Below are 7,938 nucleotides of genomic sequence, written 5' to 3' on the forward strand. Positions count from 1 at the left end.
AGTAACGTGGTCCCGGGCATCTAGCATTCTACCCACAATGGTTGGCCATACAATCGCGATTCATAATGGAAAGGAACATATACCTATTTACATAACAAATCCTATGGTAGGTCGCAAATTGGGGGAATTCGTGCCTACTCGGCATTTCACGAGTTATGAAAATGCAAGAAAGGATACTAAATCTCGTCGTTAACTGAATTCTGAATAGAAAGATTAAGAAGAAAAAAAGATTCAAAATAAAGTAAAGGTAGGCGGGGAATAACCTTATTTATGACAAGTTTCAAACTAGTAAAGTATATCCCTAGGATAAAGAAGAAGAAAAGTGGGCTAAGGAAACTCGCAAGGAAAGTTCCAACCGATCGTCTACTTAAGTTCGAGAGAGTTTTCAAAGCACAAAAACGTATCCCTATGTCTGTTTTCAAAGCACAAAGAGTTCTTGACGAGATTCGCTGGCGTTACTACGAGGAAACTGTTATGATACTGAACCTCATGCCCTATCGAGCATCTTATCCCATCTTAAAGTTGGTTTATTCGGCAGCCGCAAATGCTACTCATTATAGGGATTTCGACAAAGCGAATTTATTTATTACTAAAGCCGAAGTCAGTAGGAGTACTATTATGAAGAAATTCAGACCTCGAGCTCGAGGACGTAGTTTCCCCATAAAAAAAAGCATGTGTCATATAACAATTGTACTAAATATAGTAAAGAAATCTAAATAACCTTTAGATCCATCTAAGATTTCGATTCCCAGTAAAAAAAATATAGAATAGAAAAATATGGGACAAAAAATAAATCCACTCGGTTTCAGACTTGGTACAACCCAAAAACACCATTCCTTTTGGTTCGCACAACCAAAAAATTATTCTGAAGGTCTACAGGAAGATAAAAAAATAAGGGATTGTATCAAGAACTATATACAAAAGAATAGGAAAAAGGGCTCGAATAGAAAAATAGAATCAGACTCAAGTTCCGAAGTAATTACACATAATAGAAAAATGGACTCAGGTTCAAGTTCCGAAGTAATTACACATATAGAAATCCAAAAAGAAATCGATACGATCCACGTCATAATCCATATTGGATTCCCAAATTTATTAAAGAAAAAAGGAGCAATCGAAGAATTAGAGAAAGATCTACAAAAGGAAATTAACTCTGTAAACCAGAGATTTAATATTTCTATCGAAAAAGTTAAAGAACCTTATAGACAGCCTAACATTCTTGCAGAATATATAGCTTTCCAATTAAAAAATAGAGTTTCATTCCGAAAGGCAATGAAAAAAGCCATTGAATTAACTAAAAAAGCAGATATAAGGGGAGTAAAAGTAAAAATTGCGGGTCGTCTCGGAGGAAAAGAAATTGCACGCGCCGAATCTATTAAAAAGGGTAGACTTCCCCTCCAAACAATTCGCGCTAAAATTGATTATTGCTGCTATCCAATTCGGACTATCTATGGAGTATTAGGTGTAAAAATTTGGATATTCGTAGACGAAGAATAAGTAATCTTGTCTTCGGATTCTGTCCATTGATAGAATAAAAAATGACAAGAGACTTTTTTCCTGAAATCCCTGCAAAAGAAGAAATTATACCTCTTTCTATAAGATTTAATGAAAATTGATAAATCATTTAATATAATTGCTATGCTTAGTGTGTGACTCGTTATTTTTTTCTTTTTTTTAAGAAAAAAACTTAGTAATTATAGAAAATTAACTAATAACCAACCTATTGCTTCGTATTGTCGAGATCCTAACTAAGAAACAGTCACTATATGAATAAATACCTCTATCATAACATAAATGAGTAGATGTGTCATATAGTTGTAGCAACTGCAATTTTTTCTCTAAAAAAGAAAAGGGATTCTAGGTTGTGAAGCAAAACTAAAGGGATGTGGATAAAGGGAGGGATGATAGAAAGAAGGAAGAGGAAATAAATAAGATATAGGATTCCACTATGTATGGTCTATGAATTACATCATAAAAGGCAATGTGATAAAGCATCAATATAATAAAAATAATAGAGAATTAAAAATTGTAACTTGAAACAAGAACTACAAATTTAAAGCAATAATAAAGAGCCGCCCGGGTTAATAAAACTGAGAAAATTAACTCGGAAAGAAATTTTTTGGAAGCTCCGTTGCGGGATTCAGACCTAACCATTCAAGGAGAAGCAGTGGGAACGACAGAACCTATGATTCCATAGGATTTTATTGAAAAGAATCCTAACACTTCATTGGGTGGGATGGCGGAACAAACCAAAAAAATTGTCTTATTTGGTAAGTTTATAAATTAACAAATAAGACAGGAAAGAGTAAATATTCGCCCGCGAAATTCTTATTGAATTAGAATACTTTACCGCGATTCAATAAGAGTAAAAATAAGGATTTTTTTAAGAAGGATTACATTATCTATAAATATAGAATTTAGATAAATATACACACACATCTGGATATATTCTAGATCTTCTTTTTTGACTATATATTATATTTTTCTGTTTTAACAAATTCAATATAAAAAAAACCGAACTTTTTCTATTATCTATTAATGTGTATCTATCCGTACCGTAATATTTTGGAATATTATGAATTAGAGAAATTTACATGCTTTCTGATTCCATTCGCGAGGAGCTGGATGAGAAGAAACTCTCATGTCCAGTTTTGCAGTAGAGATGGAACTAAGAAAGAGAACCATCGACTATAACCCCAAAAGAACCAGATTTCGCAAACAACATAGAGGAAGAATGAAAGGAAAATCCTGCCGAGGCAATCGTATTTGTTTTGGTAGATATGCTCTTCAAGCACTTGAACCCGCTTGGATCACGGCGAGACAGATAGAAGCAGGACGAAGAGCAATAACACGATATGCACGTCGTGGTGGAAAAATATGGGTACGTATATTTCCCGACAAACCGGTTACACTAAGACCCACGGAAACACGTATGGGCTCGGGAAAGGGGTCCCCCGAATATTGGGTATCCGTTGTTAAACCTGGTCGTATACTTTATGAAATGGGGGGAGTATCTGAAACTGTAGCTAGAGCAGCTATCTCCATAGCTGCCAGTAAAATGCCCATACGAAGTCAATTTATTCGATTAGAGATATAGAACCCTAAAAGGGGTATGGAAGATAAAAAAAAATGCTCGGTTTTTCTTTCTGGAAAGACAATATTTCTTTCATCCTTTTGCATTGAAATAACAAATTGAAATCAAAATAATATGATTCAACCTCAGACCCTTTTAAATGTAGCAGATAATAGTGGAGCTCGAAAATTGATGTGTATTCGAGTCATAGGAGCTGCTGGTAATCAGCGATATGCTCGTATTGGTGATGTTATTGTTGCTGTAATCAAAGACGCATTGCCCCAAATGCCTCTAGAAAGATCCGAAGTAATTCGAGCTGTAATTGTACGTACATGTAAAGAGTTCAAATGCGAAGACGGTATAATAATCCGCTATGATGACAATGCTGCGGTTATAATTGATCAAAAAGGCAATCCAAAAGGAACTCGAGTTTTTGGCGCGATTGCCGAGGAATTGAGAGAATTGAATTTTACCAAAATAGTTTCATTAGCTCCTGAAGTATTATAAATACTAGTAGGCGAAATTGAGACCAAAGAATTAATTTAGTAGATTGTGTTTTACGTATATGTTTTAAAATCCAAAATGAAAAAAAAAAAAAGAAAACATGTTGATTATAGAAAAATTAGGAGGAACCTAGAATTAGAGTCTTATGGGCAAGGACACTATTGCTGATTTACTAACCTCTATAAGAAATGCGGACATGAATAAAAAAGGAACAGTTCGAGTAGTATCTACAAATATTACCGAAAACATTGTTAAAATACTTCTACGAGAGGGTTTTATTGAAAGTGTTCGGAAACATCAGGAACGTAACAGATATTTCTTGGTTTCAACTTTGCGACATCAAAAGAGAAAGACTATAAAAGGAATATATAGAACAAGAACCTTTTTAAAGCGTATCAGCCGACCCGGCTTACGAATTTATACCAACTATCAAGGAATTCCTAAAGTTTTGGGTGGAATGGGAATTGCTATTCTTTCTACTTCTCGAGGAATAATGACAGATCGAGAAGCTCGACTAAACAGAATTGGGGGAGAAGTCTTATGTTATATATGGTAATCGCCCCGCCTATAGTGCTCGAATTCTATCTCGCCCTTCCTATTTTTAAAATAAAAATAGAAAAATAGGAGAAAAAAAATATGACAGAAAAAAAAAATAGGAGAGAAAAAAAAAACCCGAGAGAAGCAAAAGTAACTTTCGAAGGTTTAGTTACGGAAGCCCTACCCAATGGAATGTTCCGCGTTCGGCTAGAGAATGACACCATCATCCTAGGCTATATTTCAGGAAAGATACGGTCTAGTTCTATACGAATACTGATGGGGGATAGGGTCAAAATTGAAGTAAGTCGTTATGATTCAAGCAAGGGACGTATAATTTATAGACTTCCCCATAAGGATTCGAAGCGTATCGAAGACTCGAAGGATAGCGAAGATTTGAAGGATAGCGAAGATTTGAAGGATACCAAAGATTCAAAGGATTAGGTTTTTCTTTTTTTTTCTAGGGTAATAAATTCTAAGTTCTAAAATTCAAGCGAAGAGACTTATTTTTTCCAAAAGATTAGATTCATAGTTTAAAAAAGGATACGGAAATATGAAAATAAGAGCTTCCGTTCGTAAAATTTGTACAAAATGTCGACTGATTCGTAGGCGTGGACGAATTAGAGTCATTTGCTCTAATCCGAAGCATAAACAAAGACAGGGGTAATCTTTCGAAAAAGAACTTTACTTTCTAAAAAGTAAAAAAAAGTACCCGCGGAAATGTTCCAATTCCAAATAAAATAATTTCATTTAAAATAATTAAAGTAAAGGGTTTATTTTACCCTGAAACGGATATCTTTGTATCTTTTTTTCTTTTTTTTATTTCTAACTCATATTTATGAGATAATAAAATATGGCAAAAGCTATACCAAAAATTGGTTCACGTAAGAAAGTGCGTATTGGTTTACGTAGGAATGCACGTTTTAGTTTACGGAAGAGTGCACGTAGAATAACAAAAGGGGTTATTCATGTTCAAGCTAGTTTCAACAATACCATTATAACTGTTACAGACCCACAAGGTCGGGTGGTTTTTTGGTCCTCGGCCGGTACTTGTGGATTCAAAAGCTCAAGAAAAGCATCACCCTATGCTGGTCAAAGAACAGCAGTAGATGCTATTCGTACAGTAGGTTTGCAACGAGCAGAAGTTATGGTAAAGGGCGCTGGTAGTGGAAGAGATGCCGCATTACGAGCCATTGCTAAAAGTGGTGTGCGATTAAGTTGTATACGCGATGTAACACCTATGCCGCATAATGGATGTCGACCGCCTAAAAAAAGACGTCTGTAAAAGAATTAACCCGCTTTCAACTTTCATTTCAAGAGAAATAAACGATTCAATGATAAAATAATAATACTAGTCTATTATGGTTCGAGAGGAGGTAGCAGGATCCACTCAAACACTACAGTGGAAGTGTGTTGAATCAAGAGTAGATAGTAAGCGCCTTTATTATGGTCGTTTCATTCTGTCCCCGCTTAGAAAAGGTCAAGCGGACACCGTCGGTATTGCCTTGCGAAGAGCTTTACTTGGAGAAATAGAAGGAACATGTATCACACGTGCAAAATTTGGGAGCGTGCCGCACGAGTATTCTACAATAGCAGGTATTGAAGAATCCGTACAAGAAATTTTACTAAATTTGAAAGAAATTGTATTGAGAAGTAATCTCTATGGAGTTAGAGACGCATCCATTTGCGTCAAAGGTCCTAGATACATAACTGCTCAAGATATCATCTTACCGCCTTCCGTAGAAATCGTTGATACGGCACAACCTATAGCTAACTTGACAGAGCCCATTGATTTCTGTATTGATTTACAGATCAAGAGAGATCGTGGATATCAGACAGAACTCAGAAAGAACTATCAAGATGGAAGTTATCCTATAGATGCTGTATCCATGCCTGTTCGAAATGTGAATTATAGTATTTTTTCTTGTGGGAATGGAAATGAAAAACACGAGATACTTTTTCTAGAAATATGGACTAATGGAAGTTTAACCCCTAAGGAAGCACTTTATGAGGCTTCTCGTAATTTGATTGATTTATTTCTTCCTTTTCTACACGCGGAGGAAGAGGGCGCTAGTTTCGAAGAAAATAAAAACAGGTTTACTCCACCCCTTTTTACTTTTCAAAAAAGATTAACTAATCTAAAGAAAAACAAAAAAGGAATTCCATTGAATTGTATTTTTATTGATCAATTAGAATTGACTTCTAGAACGTATAATTGTCTAAAAAGGGCCAATATACATACACTATTGGACCTTTTGAGTAAGACTGAAGAAGATCTTCTGAGAATTGACAGTTTTCGTATGGAAGATAGAAAACATATATGGGACACTCTAGAGAAGCATCTCCCAATTGATTTACTTAAGAATAAACTCTCGTTTTAAATCCATTGCAATTTTTTTTCTTCTTCTTTTTCGAGTTAGAATAAAAAGAAAACAATTTAGCATCTTTGGTACAATCTATATTTTCGCGAAATGGATCATAATAAAATGGATTTTAGGTATCTAGGGAAGATTCACTTGGAAGTAACTATTTCCTAGATACCTATGGTACTTCACGGTTGAATGAATCAAAAAATATCTAAAAAAGACCTAAAGTTAATGATTTATCAATGGGTAATGTTGCTCCAATACCTAACCAAAGAGCTACTACAGTACCGATTAAAAAAACGGTCGTAGCTACTGGGCGGCGAAATGGATTTTGGAATTTATTGACATTCTCTAGAAAAGGTACTGTCAATAAGCCTGTTGGCACAGAAACCATTAAAAGAACGCCCAATAACTTATTGGGTACCGTACGGAGTATTTGAAACACGGGAAAGAAGTACCACTCGGGTAATATTTCCAGAGGAGTTGCAAACGGATCTGCCGGTTCACCAATCATTGATGGCTCGAGAACCGCTAAACCTACATTACATGCAATAGTACCTAGAATTACTACTGGAAAAATATATAAAAGATCGTTGGGCCATGCGGGTTCCCCGTAATAATTATGTCCCATCCCTTTAGCTAATTTAGCTCTTAATACAGGATCATTTAAGTCTGGTTTCTTTGTTATTGGGATAGGTGAACTCTTTAGGATCCATCCCCCAAAGGAACCGGACATGAGAATTTATCATCATCCGGCTCGAGCAAGAGTGAAAGAAATAAGACCGCGGAAGATCCTTAATAGAATTAAGGTTTATAATGACTCAATGACTCTAGGCAAGAAAAGCTTTATCAGATTCTCTTTTCCGAAGTTGCACCTACAACTACTCATTGAAAATAATCCTATTCTTATGGGTAAATGCTCAATATCCAAGTGGGCTTACAAATTTGATCATGATCAATTGCTTTGTGGATTGTCTCATGTCTCTTGATTAGTTGGTATTTATCCCCTCAATATCGCAAGTTTCTTACCTCCAAACAAAATATTTACTTGTTACTAATAAAAAATCAAAAAGTTTAGCCTACATTCTTCCTTAGATCCCTTCTTTTACTCCGATAGTATTGCGGATCACAATCGATGCAAAGAAAATGAATGCATTTCCATACTATAATAAAAAGGTAAGTGTAATAAATAGAGAACTGGATCATGTCACATGACTTATTCCATTTCTACTCTATGGGATCTTACGGAGCCTGTTCATGGATGACATGGTTGCGGTATGATCATAGAAGATATTCTCCTCAAGTGAACCAGCCTATCCTTCCTAGGTAGGGGACTTACATGTTGATTGGATGCGGAGACACCTTTGGTTGTGAATTCTAATGTGGCAGATCCAATTCTTTATCTGCATGGCCAAATCAATAATTCAAGTCACACACTCCCATAATCCGCCTTTTTTCTTT

The sequence above is a fragment of the Triticum urartu genome, unplaced genomic scaffold, assembly GCF_056163025.1.
Source record: "Triticum urartu cultivar PI428250 unplaced genomic scaffold, HENAU_Tu73 scaffold2, whole genome shotgun sequence".
Lineage (NCBI taxonomy): Eukaryota > Viridiplantae > Streptophyta > Magnoliopsida > Poales > Poaceae > Triticum > Triticum urartu.